At 43.2% G+C, this 16660-nt stretch overlaps 1 protein-coding gene across 5 annotated transcripts in view; it reads right to left on the bottom strand.

Annotated features, from left to right (window-relative positions):
• The window catches only part of arvcfb (ARVCF delta catenin family member b), a 551538-nt gene that overhangs the window by 347043 nt on the left and 187835 nt on the right, over positions 1-16660 (bottom strand). For 4 of the 5 annotated variants that reach the window (XM_059994656.1, XM_059994661.1, XM_059994657.1 and 1 more), the window contains exon 3: positions 486-581. The exons of the other annotated variant lie outside the window; for it this stretch is intronic. The gene's annotated coding sequence lies outside the window, so the exon portion shown is untranslated. The remainder of the gene's footprint in view (positions 1-485; positions 582-16660) is intronic. 5 annotated transcript variants of the gene reach the window in all.

The following is a 16660-nucleotide window of genomic DNA, read 5'->3' as shown; positions in this document are numbered from 1 at the left end:
ATAATTTTACATCTTTGCAGTGTACTGTTACCACACAACAAAATTCATGTCAGTGACTAATCACAAAAAAAAGAGTAGAATGATCAACATAAAGTGTGGGAATGAAAACAATGTAAAGTTCAGTTTTTAATGTAACATTCCAAGCAACCTGCAACAAAAGAAAACAAAGCATCTTTACAAGAGCATGCTTTTTAAAAAATATACAACAGAATCAAAATAATTGATGTGTGTCCAAGGGAAATAGTTAAATTCCAATAGCATACGGTCTCACTTAGAGGATGTTCAACAGTATTTTATAGGTGAAGAACCATCTGCCCTACTTTCATGAACCATTCTTCGCTTCCCTTCACTTGATCATCCTTTAAAGTTTGTGGATTCAGTTATTAAACATGAAGTGGAAAAGATCTGCTGCAGGAATGTGAAGATATGAAGTGCCCCCAAGGGCTATAAGCCTGCATTCTGCAGATAAAAATATTAACGCTTACCTTGTGCCACTTGTTCTAGAGGAAAATTTACTTCTGTAAGAAACAGAACATTTGCTCCACGACTGGTCAGCGCAGACTTTTGGCAAATTTTTTGCTCTGGGGAAAGGGTAAAAGAGAGAAACAAAAGAAACACATTACAGCCCAACATCTATTTCCTTTTGGGAAGAAAAACAACCAAAAAAAACATTGACCTTTAAACAGCAGTTAGCCCATAAGACATAGGAGCAGAATTAGGCCATTCAGCCCATTGAGTCTGCTCTGCCATCTCATCATGACTGATTTATTATCCGTCTCAACACCATTCTCCTGCCTTCTCCCATGGTCCTTGACAGCCTTACTAATCAAGAAACTATGAACCACCACTTTAAATACCAAATCACTTGGCCTCCACAACCATCTGTGGCAATGAATTCCACAGATTCACCACTCTCTGACTAAAGAGAATCCTCATGTCTTCTAAAGGGGCACCCTTGTACTCTAAAGCCCCTCTGGTCCTGGACTCCCCTACTATAGGAAGCCACTTCGACATGCCCACTATCTAAGGCCTTATAGTTGAACCTGTTGGGTTTTTCTTCCACTTGTCCTTCACAAGAAAATCTGCTTTCAAGTGCAAGCATGCAAAATGTGTGCCCAACCCGATACTTCAGGTGCTGATACTTAGGTAAGCAATGAACTCCAATTCAAGCAGATTGGGTGTGGAACACAATCTACCGTGCACCGATTCTCCATTGCAATGCTGATATTTAAAAAGAAACCTAAAAGAACATATGAAGTAGTATTCATGGCATCAATGTCTATTCAGAAATCTAATGACAGAGGGGAAGAAGCTGTTCCTAAATCACCGAGTGTGCACCTTCAGGTTCCTGTGCCACCTCCCTGATGGTAACAGTAAGGATGCATGTCTTACGTGATGGGGGTTCGTAATAATAGACGCTGGCTTTTTGAAGACCCTTGAAAATGACCTGGATGCTGGGGAGGCTGGTGCCCATGATGAAGCTGGCCAAGTTTACAACTTTTTGCAGCTTATTTTTAACCTTTGCAGTATACCCACCCTCATATCAGAGGGCGATGCTGCTAGTTAGAATACTCTCCACGGTAGATCTATAGAAGTTTGCACGGGTCTTTGGTGACATGCCAAATCTCTTCAAGCTCCTAATGAAATATTGTCGCTATCAGGCCTTCTTTGTATCTGCATCGATATGTTGGGCCCAGGATAGATCCTCAGAGATACTTGAAATTGCTCACCGTTTCCACTTCTAATCTCTCCATGAGGACCGGTGAAAAAAGATTTCACTAAGGACAGTCTTCTGTTCAGTAAACTTGTGTCCAAGGTGAACCTTGAAACAGTTGAATTGAACACTGCCCTCATCCAGAACAAGAATCATAATTGCATTCTGGGTGACTATATTTCCATGACAACTTAATCATAGTACAGTTTCAATGTTAACTGATAATGTTGGTGTACCAAATCCAGCAGTGGTTAACATATACCATTAGCCTTCAGCAGGGACACCTCATGTCATATTGCCACAGTCTAGTACTCGTAGTAAAACAAAAGCAAGATCTCAGTTGCAACTGAAATTGGAAGAGTTCAGCCTTCTTATAAATAGTGAATTTCTCAATTATGAGCAACTTCTCTGTAACATTACTGTCCATGGAACAGAAATTGCTCTCAGTCAACAGTTTGGTTCCAGACTATAAAACAATGCCCACACATGACCATAAAACATACTGCTCCTTGAAAACAACAGTTGCCTTTTTCACCAACAGAGTGCCAGCGAGATTTGGTCTGTAAAAGAACATGATTGAAGTGAAACCCAATGAATATTGAAAGGCCTAGATAGAGTAAACTTAGAGAGGATATTTCCTATATTGGGGGGAGTCCAGGACCAGAGGACACAGCCCCAGATTAGAAAGATGTTTAGAAGAGGTAAGGAGGAATTTCTTTATCCAGAGTGATGAATCTGTGGAATTCACTGCCACAGATGGCTGTGAGGGCAAGTCATTGGATATATTTAAAGCAGATGTTGATAGGTTCCTGATTTAGTCAGGCTGTCAAAGGTTGTTTTCTGTGCAGCATAGTTAGCCTACAAACCAATGGTTTTCATCACACGCCATGCCATATGACATAGATGATCATGGTTTGCCATTGCCATTCTTCTGGGCAGTGTCTTTACAACACGAGTGACCTTAACCATTATCAATACTCTTCAGAGATTGTCTGTCTGGCGTCAGTGGCCACGTAACCAGGACCTGTGATATGCACCAGCTGCTCAAACGACCATCAACCACCTGCTCCCATGGCTTCACACGACTGATTGGATTGAATGGGGGGGGGGGGGGGGGTCAGCTAAGCAAGTAGTACACCAAGGGTGACCTACAACTAGTAGCACCTTACAACCTCATTTCATGGAGACACATCTCCCTCCCATGGTCCAAAACCCTAAAGTCCAAACACTAATTGGAAAACTAAGATAACCAACACCCACTGTTCCTTTATCATTCCCAGGCAACCCAATTTCATCTCCAACCCTTCCCATACCCTTCTGACCAAGGGTCTCATTATCCTCTTGCTCGTGGATCCATCTGCCCATCAACTTTCAAATCTGATTCCACCCATAAGCCTCTAACCCTAACAACCCTTTTTCATCCACCTACTAAATGCTATTTCATCCTTCCTCTCCCAGTTTCATCCATAGAATAGAATAGCAAATGCTTGCAAGAATTTCATAAATATTTTGACAAGACTTGCTTCAGTGAATCAAGTGGCCATTTTATGTCCAAATAAGAGTGGGAGACAATTCTGTGCACTGAAATGAAATTTGATCACTGACCAATTATAGTACTTGAGTCTCTGACAGCAGATCATGGCACAAGAAAGCACAAATCAAATGACAAAAATGGAAGACATAGTTGACATTCCATCTGATAAATAACTTCAGTTTTCATTTTACCATTCAAAAACAAAACCAAACATAGGTTTAAGGTACAAAAAAAAATGTCTGCACAGCATTAAACTACATGCAATTTAGCAGGATAACTCATGTCATTAGCTTTTCAAAAATTTTTACCTTCATTGTGCCCACTCTCAAAAATGATAGTATGCAACTTGACCAAGCGTACATTATTCCTTAGCTAAGTTTTTACTTTAAACACAAGAGTGTCTGCAGATTTAACATGCACAAAGTGCTGGAGATCAGCAGGTCAAGCAACATCTATAAAAGGGAATAAAAAGTTGATGTTCCAAGCCAAGATCCTTCATCAGGTCAGGAAAGGAAGCCAGAATAAGGTTTTGGGGGGGGGGGGGGGGGGGAAGAAGAGTAAGAGAGAGATGGTGGAAGGAGTACAAGCAGAGAGGTGATCGGTGAAATGAGGTAAGAAAGAAGGTGTGTAGGTCAGGTGGAGGAAATTAAGAAGGTAGGTGGAGGCAAAAGGCTGAAGAAGGAACCTGACAGGAGAGTGAACAATGGGAGAAAGGGAAAGAGGAGAGGCACCAGAGGAAGGTGATGGGAAGAGAAAGGTTAAGAAGGGAGTCAGAATGGGAAATGGATAAAAGAGAGAATGAGGATGGGGGGATTACCAAAAGTCAGAGAAATAGATACTCATGTCATCAACTTGGAGGCTACCCAGTTAGAATATGCGGCATTGCTCCTCCAACCCGAGTGTGGCCTCATTGTGGCTGGACAGGAGTTCTGAAGAATGGTTGATGCCTCCTTTTTTGTTGTAAATTAAAACCCATTACTTGACAATTAAAAACAATTCATCTTAACTTGAAAAAAATATAAATTTGAATTTCTTTTGCACCTCTCATTCCCTCAGAAAATTTCAAAATAAGGCCATTAATAGCCACATAGGAGATTGGTGAGTAAAATCAGAGCTCATGGCATTGGGGGCAGGGTTTCAACATGGATAGAAAACTGGTTGGCAGATAGAAAGCAAAGGGTAGCAGTGAATGGGTGTTTCTCAGACTGGCTGGAGGTGACTAGTGGGGTACCACAGGGCTCTGTATTGGGACCACAGCTCTTTACGATTTATGTCAATGATTTAGATGAGGGCATTGAAAACTATATCAGCAAGTTTGCTGACGATACTAAACTGGGTGGCAGTGTGACATGCGAAGAGGACATTAGGAGAATACAGGGAGACTTGGATAGGCTGAGTGAGTGGGCAGATACTTGGCAGATGTCATTCAATGTGAATAAATGTGAAGTTATCCACTTTGGAAGCTGGAACAAGAGGGCAGAGTATTGTCTGAACGGTGTCGAGTTAGGTAAGGGAGAAATGCAAAGAGACCTAGGAGTCCTAGTTCACCAGTCAATGAAGGTGAATGAGCAAGTGCAACAGGCAGTGAAGAGGGCAAATGGAATGTTGGCCTTTGTTACAAGGGGAATTGAATACAAGAGCAAGGATGTTCTTTTGCATTTGTACAGGGCCCTGGTGAGACCACACCTGGAATATTGTGTACAGTTTTGGTCTCCAGGTTTAAGGAAGGACATTCTGGCAATTGAGGAAGTGCAGCGTAGATTCACTAGGTTGATTCCTGGGATGGCAGGGCTGTCTTACGCAGAGAGATTGGGCTTGTACACGCTGGAATTGAGGAGATTGAGAGGGGATCTGATTGAAACGTTTAAGATAATTAAAGGATTTGATAGGATTGAGGCAGGAAATATGTTCCAGATGTTGGGAGAGTCCAGTACCAGAGGGCATGGATTGAGAATAAGAGGTCAGTTATTTAAAACAGAGTTGAGGAAGAGCTTCTTCTCCCAGAAAGTTGTGGAGGTGTGGAATGCACTGCCTTGGAAGACGGTGGAGGCCAATTCTCTGGATGCTTTCAAGAAGGAGCTGGATAGATATCTGATGGATAGGGGAATCAAGGGATATGGGGACAAGGCAGGGACTGGGTATTGATAGTGAATGATCAGCCATGATCTCAGAATGGTGGTGCAGACTCGAGGGGCCGAATGGTCTACTTCTGCACCTATTGTCTATTGTCTACTGTCTATTAAGACATAGGAGCAGAACCAGGCCAATTGGCCCATTGAGTCTGCTCCACTATTCCATTATGGCTGATTTATTATCCCTCTCAACCCCATTCTCTTGCCTTCTTCCCATAATCTTTTAACGCCCTTACCAATCAAGAACCTATCAACCTCTACTTTAAATATATCCAATGACTTTGGCTCCACAGCCATCAGTGGCAATGAACTCCACAGATTCACAACCCTCTGGCTGAAGAAATTCCTTCTAGCCTCTGTGCTAAAGGGGTGTTCTTGTATTCTGAGGCTGTGCCACCTGGTCCCAAACTCCCTCACTATAGAAATCACCTTCACCATATTCACTCAATTTTGGCCTTTCAATATTGGATAGGTTTCAGACTCCAGCAAGTACAGATCCAGACCCTGTAACATTTCTCAAAATGCTGTTAAATGCTCTAGTACAGGAAACATCATTGCAAACTTGCTTTTAAAGCAGAAGTTCCCAACCTGAGGTTTATGGACCCCTTGCTTAACGGTAATTGGTCCATGGCATAAAAAATGTTGGAAAACTCCTGCTTTAAAAGTGATGTTTTACTAATGGCACAAGAACAAAATATTTCCAAGGCACTGGACAGAACTGTCCTGCTCATTTGAATAGCCACTACGGAATGTAACATATTTTTTAATATAGTGATTAACCTCCATATAATATTTCACTTAGAAGATGAAAAATTCAGCACACTCAAGTTTCAATACCACAATCCCTGGAGTGGGGCATCCACCCCAATATTTCCTCACTCAGCCAAGAAAGTAACCACGGACCCTAGACTGACATCAATTGTTAAACAGTTTTTAATATTGCATGAATCAGGATTTGCAACAAGCTTGCTCGAAATATTCATACTAATCTGAATCTCTCTATAGCAAGATAAATACAGATTTTGAAAGCACTGGGTTTTCAAATGATTAAATGGAAAAAAAAATGTACTTCAGGTTCTTACTAAACTCAGATTTTACTCTAAAACGTATCACATTCCAGATGCACTTGAAAATGCAAATAATATTGAAAGCTACACTACAATCCGCTGAAGAGCTGTGGTTCAAATCTTCAAAGCAAATATATGTTAATCTTCCAAACGTGCTTAGTTCAAGCTTTGCTGCTCATTTTAAAGACCCTAAGAACTTATGAAATAGAAGCAGGAGACTGACAGTCAGTGACACATGTCTGCTTCACCATTCTGTAAGATTATGGCTGACTTTTGAGTTGAGGAGGCGGAGCTAAGTAGTTATGGCGCCCAACGGCAATTCCTTTGCTTGTATCTTTGAAAACAGCTCTATTTCCATCTTTAATATCTCTATTTTTCCCTTTCAGGGTTCTTTTGAAGACCCTGACCTGGAGTTACACGCTGTTACGGTTCTTTGCAGGAATGGGACGTGTGAGGTTCCACAATCAGCCGCTATTCGATATGCCAAAGGCTTGGCTTGAGATTTTGGCTTGGATTCGGAAGCTTGGGATCTCGAAGAACTGGAAACAGGTGGATCAAAGGACATGTGTCATTGGGGGAGTGGGAACATCTGCTGTGTGCCTGAGGACCCAGGATTCTTGTGATCTTCAGAATTAAAAATGGTGGCTACTGTAAAGTCCTTTTTCTAGCAGATGGAGTGTAGGTGCTCAGTGAAGTGGTCTCCCAATCTACATCTGATCTTGCCAATATACAGGAGGCCACACTGGATGCACCAGATACAGTGGATGACCCCAACAGACTCACAGGTGAAGTGACACCTCACCTGGAAGGACTGTTTGGGGGCCTGAATGGCAATTTGTTCTGCTTGCAAGGATAAGTGCCAGGAGGGAGATCTGTGGGCAGGGACAATTGGACAAGGGAATTGCTTAGGGAGCTATACCAGCAGAAAATGGCAGGAGAGAAAGATGTGCTTGGTGGTGGGATCCCATTTGAGATAGAGGAAGTTACAAATAATTATATGCTGGATGCGGAGGCTGGTGGGGAGTTAAGTGAGAACAAGAGGAACCTTATCCCTGGTGGGGTGGTGACAGAATGGTGTGAGGGCATACATGCACAAAATGGAAGAGATGTGACTGAAGGCAGCATTGTTGGTGGAGGAAGAGAAGCCCCTTTCTTTGAAAGAGGGGGCAACTGGGCATTCTGGAATTAAAAGCCACACCTGGAGAGCCGATGCGGCAAAAACAGGGGAACTGAGAGAAGGGACTGGCATTTTTACAAGCAACAGGGTGGGAACAGGTATAGTCCTGGCAGTTGTGAGAATCAGTGGGTTTATGAAAGACATCAGTAGATAACAATTCAGCACAAACATCCATCATTAGGAAGCCCCACTACCCAGTCCACACTCTGCCATCAGGTATTGATTTATTTCTTACATCCTTCACATACTTGGGAGTAAAAATCTTTACATTACGTCTAAATCTGCAAACATAGTAATTTATAATAAATAGAACAATGTAACATAGAATACACTCAAGTCAGCTTGAGTTCATCAGTCTGATGGCCTAGTGCAGGGGTCGGCAACATTTACCACTGAAAGAGCCAATATGGACCCATTTCCCACAGAAAAGAAAACACTGGGAGCCACAAAACCCGTTTGACATTTAAAATGAAATAACACTGCATACAACGGGTTTTTTTTTGCCTTTATGCTATGTATAAACAAACTATAATGTGTTGGATTTATGAAATTGATGAACTCCTGCAGAGAAAACGAAATTACATTTCTGCATGCAACAAAAACATTTTGAAATCCGAATAAAAGACGTTGGGTTGAAGGTTACTCCATAGTTAGCCTACCTTGGATCGAAGAATTAAAAGAAAGCGCGCACTGGCGGGTGTCAGGCATTGGCAGTGGTGATGTATATTAACAGCGATAAAAAACACGTTGTAGCGGTGTGCTACACGCAGCGCTAAAATAAAGACACTGCAGTCAAAGGTAACTTTATTCGAACTAAACAGCCTTGCTTTAAAGCCTCCCTCAACCCGTCCCCGTGGGTGCAGATGCTCCAAAAGACACGTACTCACAAACCCCCGTAGGCTATCTCCCTTAGCCAGAACGGTAGCTAATTGTGAGCCGGTTCGGATGAGCCAGGAAATGGGGTCTCCACAACGTTTTTAGATTGTGCAAGATCACCATAATCTTCAAAGTTCGAATTACATTTCAAAAACTAACAAACCACGGGGAGCCGCAGCACAGAGAAGAAATAGTTGCATGCGGCTCTGGAGCCATGGGTTGCCGACCCCTGGCCTAGTGGAAGAAGCTATCCCAGAGTCTGTTGGTCCTGGTTTTTATGCTGTGGTACCACTTCCTGGATGGTAGCAGCTGGAATAGATTGTGGTTGGGGTGACTCGGGTCCCCAATGATCGTATCGGCCCTTTTTACACACCTGCCTGTAAATGTCTGAATCATGGGAAGTTCACAACTACTGTGCTGTCCACACCACTCTCTGCAGAATCCTGCGATTAAGGGAGGTACAGTTCCCATACCAGGTAGTGTTGTCGCCAGTCAGGATGCTTTCATTTGTGTCCCTGTGGAAAGTTCTTTGGATTTGGGGGCCCATACCAAACTTCCTCATCCATCTGCGGTGAAAGGGGAGCTGTTGTGCCTTTTCCACAACACAGCTGCTGTGTATAGACCACATGAGATCCTCGGTGATGTGGATGCCAAGAAACTTAGAGCTGTTTGCCCTCACAACCCCACATCCATTGACGTCAATGGGGGTTAGTCCATCTCCATTCCTCTTGTAATCCACAAGCAGCTCCTTTATTTTTGTGATATTGAGGGAGAGGTTGTTTTCCTGACACCACTGCATCAGGCAGATGACTTCAGAGGGTTGGAGGTGAGGGAGCTCATTCTTACCACCTGCTGGCGATCTGACAGGAAGTCCAGGATCCAGCTGCTCAAGGCAGGGTTAAGGCTAAGGTCTGAGCTACTTGTTGAGCCTGTAGGAAATTATGGTGTTAAATGCTGAACTGTAGTCCAAGAACATCATTCTCACATAAGCATCCTTCTCCAGATGTGTAAGGACAGTATGTAGAGCAGTGGCTATTGCACCATCTGTCGATCAGTTGTGCTAGTAGGCGAAGTGCAGGGGTCCAGTTTCTGTGGTAGCAATCTATAGATGTAATCCTTGACCAGCCTCTCAAATTTGCTTATGATTGAGGTGAGTACGACAGGATGCTAGTCATTCAGGCATGTTATCTTGGTCTTTTTTTGCTTCAAGGACAATGGTAATTTGAAGCAGGAGGACACTCTACACTAGGAGAGGAGAGATTAAAAATGTCAGTAAACACACCTGCCAGTTGTGCTGTGCACATCCTGAGTACTCACCCTGGGATGCCATCCAGTCCTGCAGCCTTGCGACTGTCCACTCATTGAAACATCTGTGGACCTCTGCCTCAGAGATGACCAGGTGGCAGTTTGTACTGTTGGCTTTCCTCGGAGGCTCAGAGGTAGAGACATCAAACTGAGTGTAAAAGCGATTGAGCTCATCCGGGAGAGAAGCCATGATGTTGGCAGCACCACAACTTTTGGCTTTGAAGTCTGCGATGGTATGCAGCCCTCGCCACAAGTCACGTGTGCTGTTCGTTGTGAATCTTAACTCAATCTTGTCCCTGTATTGTTGTTCCACAGCCTTGATAGCTTTGTGCAGATCGAAGCTTTCTTTAGCTCCTGCTGATTGCCAGCAGCATAAGCCCTATGTTGTGCAGCAAGTGCTGCTCACACTGAACTGTTGGTCCAGGGTCTGACTCAGAAAGACCCTGACCGACTTCTAGGGGACAATATCATCAATACACATCTGGATGAAGCACGTGACTCCATCAGTGAACTCGGAGACATCCTCATTGTGGAGACATTCCTGTCGATGTCATCAAAGCAGACCTACAGCCATGGAGGCCAAATGTTTGGACCAACAGCAGCCTGTTTTAACTATGGCCACCTCCTCTTTCAGCTTCTGCCTGTACATCGGCAAAAGCAAGATCAAAGAACGATCTGATTTTTCAAAAGCTGGGCAAAGGAGAGCTTTGTTTGCGTTGCAGAAGGAAGTGTAACTGTGGTCAAGTGTCTTATCTCCACGAGTACTTAATGACTCTCGATTAAAGTCACCGGCAATGATGAAGGCAGCCTCTGGATGTGCAGTCTCCAGCATGTTGATGGCCTTGTACAGTTCCTTGAGAGCCAGGTCAGTATCAGCCTGTGGTGGATTGTACACCGCTGTGATGATAACAGCCGTGAACTCCCAAGGCAGCCAGTAGGGTCTGCACAACAGCACCAGGTATTCCAGGTCTGGCGAACAAAGTACATTCGGATTCTGAGGATTACACCAAGCATTGTTGACCATGCAGCATACCCCTCCTCCTCTACTCTTCCCAGAGAGTTTTTTTCTGTCTGCCCAGAACAGGGAGAACCCAGAGGGCTCGATGGAATGATACAGCATATCCTCTCTCAGCCAGGTCTCCACAAAGCACAAAACATTGCATTCCTTTGTTTCCTGCTAATAAGAGATTCTGGTTCACAGTTCATAAAGCTTATTGCCCAGGGACTGAACATCAGCCAGGAGAATGCCAGGGAGAGGCGGCCAATTTGCAAGCCGTCTCAGCCTCACCAGGACACTGGCCCTTTGAGTCTCCCCTCTGGCACTTCTTCCGAGGTAGTGGCAGTGTAAGAGATGAGTCTCCCATTGATCTTGCAAGCAGGAGATCCTAGTGTAGGAAAGGCAGTGTAGTGGGTAAATGCCGACTTTCTGATGTTCAGAGAGGTTAGTCTATCATATCTGACGTATCAGCTACTTGAACAGAAAATGGTAAGGTAAAAGATACAAGAGCCTCAGGACTCGCACCACCAGGTTCAAGAACAGTTACTGCACCTCAACCAACAGACTCTTGAACAAAAGGGGATAACTACACTCACTTGCCCCATTGAGATGTTTCCCCACAATAAATTATCTCACTTTCAGGACTCTTATCTGATTATCTTATGCTCTTGTTATTTATTGCTATTTATTTATATTTGCATCTACACAGTTTGGCATCTTCTGCACCCTAGTTGATCTTGTTATATAGCCAAATATGGCAGAAGAAAATGAATCTTCGGGTTGTATATAGTCATACGTTTACTTTGATAATAAAAATTACTTTGAACTTTTAAAACATAGGGAGAGAAATGAAACTAATTGCAATTTATGACATATTTGGGAGAAGTAAACCCAACTTCAACTGTTTCAGTGATGTTAACAAACTTGCCAGGATTACAGAAACTGAAGTTACCAAAGCTCTATAACAGTGTGGGGTTACCCACTTTAGACAATAGGTGCAGGAGTAGGCTATTCAGCCCTTCAAGCCAGCACCGCCATTCAATGTGATCATAGCTGTTCATCCACAATCAGTACCCCATTCCTGCCTTCTCCCCATATCCCTTGACTCTGCTATCTTTAAGAGCTCTATCTGACTCTTTCTTGAAAGCATCCAGAGAATTGGCCTCCACTGCCTTCTGAGGCAGAACATTCCATAGATCCACAACTCTCTGGACGAAAAAGTTTTTCCTGAACTCCACTCTAAATGGCCTACCCCTTATTCTTAAACTGTGGCCTCTAGTTCTCTGGCTCTCACCTTGTACCACATTTCCACTATTTTACAATTGTTATTCCTCTCCACACCTGTGGTGCATGGCTGTTTCTTTCACACTTAAAACAAGGTCAAGTTGCAAGCTCAACCCTCAACCCAACAAGAAGAGCTGGCTGGATTCGTACCCGGGACCACTTGCCTCAAAGTCTAGTGCCACTACACCACCAGCTCGTTGCAGATGATGTCTCTAGTCTTCAATATTCCCTGAAGATTCACATACTAGAAGATGCATAACTTATTTTTGTTCCCATTTCTTAAGTTCCCAAAACCTTTTTTATCATGCTGATTAAAAATGTACTATTTATAATTTAGCACACCAAATTCACTGATCATTCAGTACTGAGGAGATCAAAACCAACTTTCTGCAAGACTCCATGTTCAAATCTGTAATGGCAATCCAATGCTTTTGACATCTTAAGCCCACTACCCCCACTCCCATCCCAACTCAAAAGGTACTGCAAATGCTGGGAAGCTAGAGGAACACACAAAATGCTGGAGGAACTCAGCAGGTCAGGCAACATCTCTGGAGAAAAATAGAGCTTCATTCAGAGTTTGAAATTTGGTTTGTCACCAAAAACTTTGCAAATTTCTACAGATGTACAGTGGAGAACATTCTAAATGGCTGCCTCATGATCTGGTATGGAGGGGGGCTGGTTTGCTATACAGGATCAAAAAGAAGCTGCTGAGAGTTATAAGCTCAGTCATCTCCATGCATAGTATCCAGGCCATCTTCAAATCTTCAAGGCGGTATCCATCATTAAGGACCCCCCCCCCCCCAAACACCTAGAACACTCCCTCTTCTCATTGCTACCATCTGAAGGCACAAACACAATGATTCAGGAACAGCTTCTTCCCATATGCGTGTGCGTAACACACACACACTTACTGCAATTCAGCATTTTCCCATTATCATGCATTATATTGTACAGCTGCCGCAGTGACAACAAATTTCATGATGTATGCTTGTGATATTAAACCAGATTCTGATTCACTCCTCAGATAGTGCCTGAACTACTGAATTCTTCCAGCATTGTGTTACCTTCTACTCCCAACCCGTATTCAACCAACTATTACTTCCACTCCACAGATACTAATTACTTGTAACACTTTCAAGTTATCTTGCTTTATTTTCCAAATGTAACAGTGCAAGCTATTAAAATTAATCAGAATCAGAATCAGACTTTAATCGCCAAGTACCTGTGCACATACAAGGAATTTACTTCCGGCAGATGTTGTCTCTCTGCTCATAACAGATGATAAATATAAATGAAAATATAGATTATACATACAAGTAGTGCAATCCAAGTAATAGTTAGCCGACAGTTAACTGGCAGTTAACTGTTCAGCAAAGTGACCGCAGTAGGAAAAATACTTCTCCAGTGCCTATTAGTCTTAGTCTGGAGGGATCTGAAGCGCTTAACAGACGGAAGCAGTTCAAACAGTCCGTGCGCAGGATGGGAGGAGTCCTTTATGATGTTCCCCGCCCTCTTCTTCAACCTGGAAGAGTACAGGTCCACAATAGAGGACAGGGAGGCTCCAATGATGCGCTCGGCAGTCCTCACTGTGCGCTGTAGTCCGGTTCTGTCCTGCTTGGTGGCGGCTCCAAACCACACAGTGATGGAGGTGCACAGGACAGACTCAATGACTGCAGTATAGAACTGCAGCAGCAATTCCTGAGGCAGACCATATTTCCTCAAGAGCCGCAGGAAGTACATCCGCTGCTGGGCCTTCTTCAGGATGGAGCTGATGTTCTGCTCCCACTTCAGATCCTGAGAGATGGTGGTTCCCAGGAACCTGAAGTTCTCCACGGTGGACACAGGGCTGCCGAGGACTGTGAGGGGGGACATAACGGGGGGATGTCTCCTGAAATCCACTATCATCTCCTTTGTCTTGAGCGTGTTCAGCTCCAGATTGTTCCGACTGCACCAGAGCGCCAGTTGGTCCACCTGCTGTCGATGTGCAGACTCATCACTGTTCTGGATAAGTCCGGAGCTCGATCATTGGCTATGGTCCTCAGTGAATGCATGTGCTGGCACGTACTTCCATTGAGAAGTGAAGCAAGTCAAAAGACCAATCTTAATCACATTCTTGTTTATAACCCAAAAAGCAAAAGCCATTACCAATACAGTAGAGAAAATAATTTCCTTACTGCAAAGTTGTTGGATTATTTGTTTATTACATAATATTTCAGTTATCTTTCCAAGCAGTGACTGCTGCAGCAAGCTATGAGCTTTAAAATCCAATGAAACAGCGTCTGATAAACAGTATGATGAAGCAAGACTTGATTTAACTGAAAAGGCCTTTTTCATTGTCAGCATTACACATCCCCATGACCCTTCTCTTGACCATTCCTCCCATTCAGTTAAACTGGATCAAAAGAATACATACATTTCCTGAAAATGACTGGCTTGTTCCACATGATTAACTGTGCCTGTCATGCGAAGTAAACACACAATATCAGCATACTTTGCTTGCTTTTCTTTTCAAGATAACACACTTTAATTTCAAATCATTACATAGTTCAAAACGTTGTGCAGCATTTGACACAATACATTTGTCTTGGGAAACTTGGGCTCTTTCCTTTATGAATATGAGATACTTTTCTGGCATCAATATGCTGTCTCATGAGTGGCAGGGTGGAGATAGGTCTGTACCAGAGATGCAAGGCACTCCTCTCCAGTATCCTCCAGATCACCCTTGGGCATGGTATAGCACTTGCTCAGCTCCCCTGCAATCAGTGTCAAATGAAGCCATGGGTGCAGATGGAGGATGATCATATGAGCAACTGGAGCACTTAACAATTGCTAGTTATGCTATCACCGATGCCAGGCAGACAATCTCTGATGTGTATTGATAATGGCTGGGGTCATTTGTCTCATGAAGAGACTGTCCAGAAAGCAGCAGTGGCAAACCATTTCTATAGAAAAATTGCCAAAAACAATCATGGCCATGGATGATGAAGATGCCATCTCCATAAAGAACCTTATACATTTGCCACAATTCACCATTAGTAGGTTGGGTAAACCTGATGCACCTTGGCTATGCTTCATGATCGCAATGGTCACATGCGGAATTTTTTTAAAAACTTGATCATCAAAAATTTGCAAAGTAAAACTTCAAAATTGTCTTATCTCAGTCTCCCAGGAGAAAGACAGAATCAGAATTCAGAATAAGCATCAGAATCTGGTTTAATATCACTGGCCTATGTCGTGAAATTTATTAACTTTGCGGCAGCAGTACAATACATAATACAATGTGAATTACAGTAATTTCTATGTATACATTGTTAAATTAAATAAGTAGTGTAAAAAAATTTAAGCATTGAGGTACAGTTCACAGGTTAAATGTCCATTCCGAAATTGGACTGCAAAGGGGAAGAAGCTGTGCCTGAATCGTTGAGTATGTGTTTCATGCATTTGTACAGTATCTCCTCCCTGATGATAGCAATGAGAAGGAGGCATGTCCTGGGTGGTGGGGGCCCTGAATGATGGATGTTACCTTTCTGAGGCACCGCTCCTTGAAGATGTCCTGAATGCTATGGAGGCACAATGATGAGCCAACTATATTTACAACTCTCCGCAGCTTACTTTGATCCTGTGTGGTAGCCAGTTAGAAGGCTCTCCATGGTACATCTGCAGAAATTTGTGAGTGTTTTAGTTGACATACCAAATCTCCTCAAACTCCTAATGAAGCACAGCCACTGTCTTGCAGACCTTACAGCTGCATTGAACATTGGGTTCAGGTTGGGTCCTCAAAGATACTGACAACCAGGAACTTGAAATCGCTCACTCTTTCCTGGATGGTGGGAGTCCCTAATGATCAATGCTGCTTTCCTGTGACTGTGTTTCATACAGATGTGCTCAATGGTTGGGAGGAATTCACCTGTGCCATATCCACTACTTTTTGTAGGATTTTCTTTTCAAGGGCTTTGGTGTTTTCATACTAGGCTGTGATGCAACCAATCAATACACACTCCATACTGGGAGTGGGAACTCAGCAACTCCCTTAGTAACTGCCACACACAAAGTCTTCAGCACATAGGGCAATGGGAAGAAATGTCTAGGGCATATCATTTTAAAAGCTTTCTTGCCCAGTTCCTTGAATTCTACATAATGAATTACCACATCTCCTGATGCACAACAGTCCAATTAAGAAAACCTTCTGTTGAAAGCAACCAACTCTTCAACGTTTAATAGAGGGCGAACAACTTTCAAAAAGCAGAACACACAAAAAAAAGTTTTCTTTCAGCCCTCCACAGATCCTTCCAGAAAGTGTATTGTTTAACTTGGAGCTGCAGAAAAGTAGTCTACCTTACGCTTATTTATATTCGCCAACGGAATCCAATGGTTATTTTCATTAATATCCCCAAAATGATCATCTGGATCAACAGCAGATTTCTAAAGATGTACCATGGAGAGCATTCTAGCTGGTTACATCATCTTGTATGGTGTGGGGAGGGGGGGGGAGGGGTTGCATTGTTCAGGATCGAAATAAGCTTGACCCCTTGTCAGCTCCACCATGAGCATCTCTGTAGTATCCAGGACATCTT

This window comes from Hypanus sabinus, chromosome 18, assembly GCF_030144855.1.
Source record: "Hypanus sabinus isolate sHypSab1 chromosome 18, sHypSab1.hap1, whole genome shotgun sequence".
NCBI classification, from domain to species: Eukaryota; Metazoa; Chordata; class Chondrichthyes; order Myliobatiformes; family Dasyatidae; genus Hypanus; species Hypanus sabinus.
Note: the sequence above shows the minus strand (reverse complement) of the source record. Positions and strands in the feature narration are given on the sequence as shown.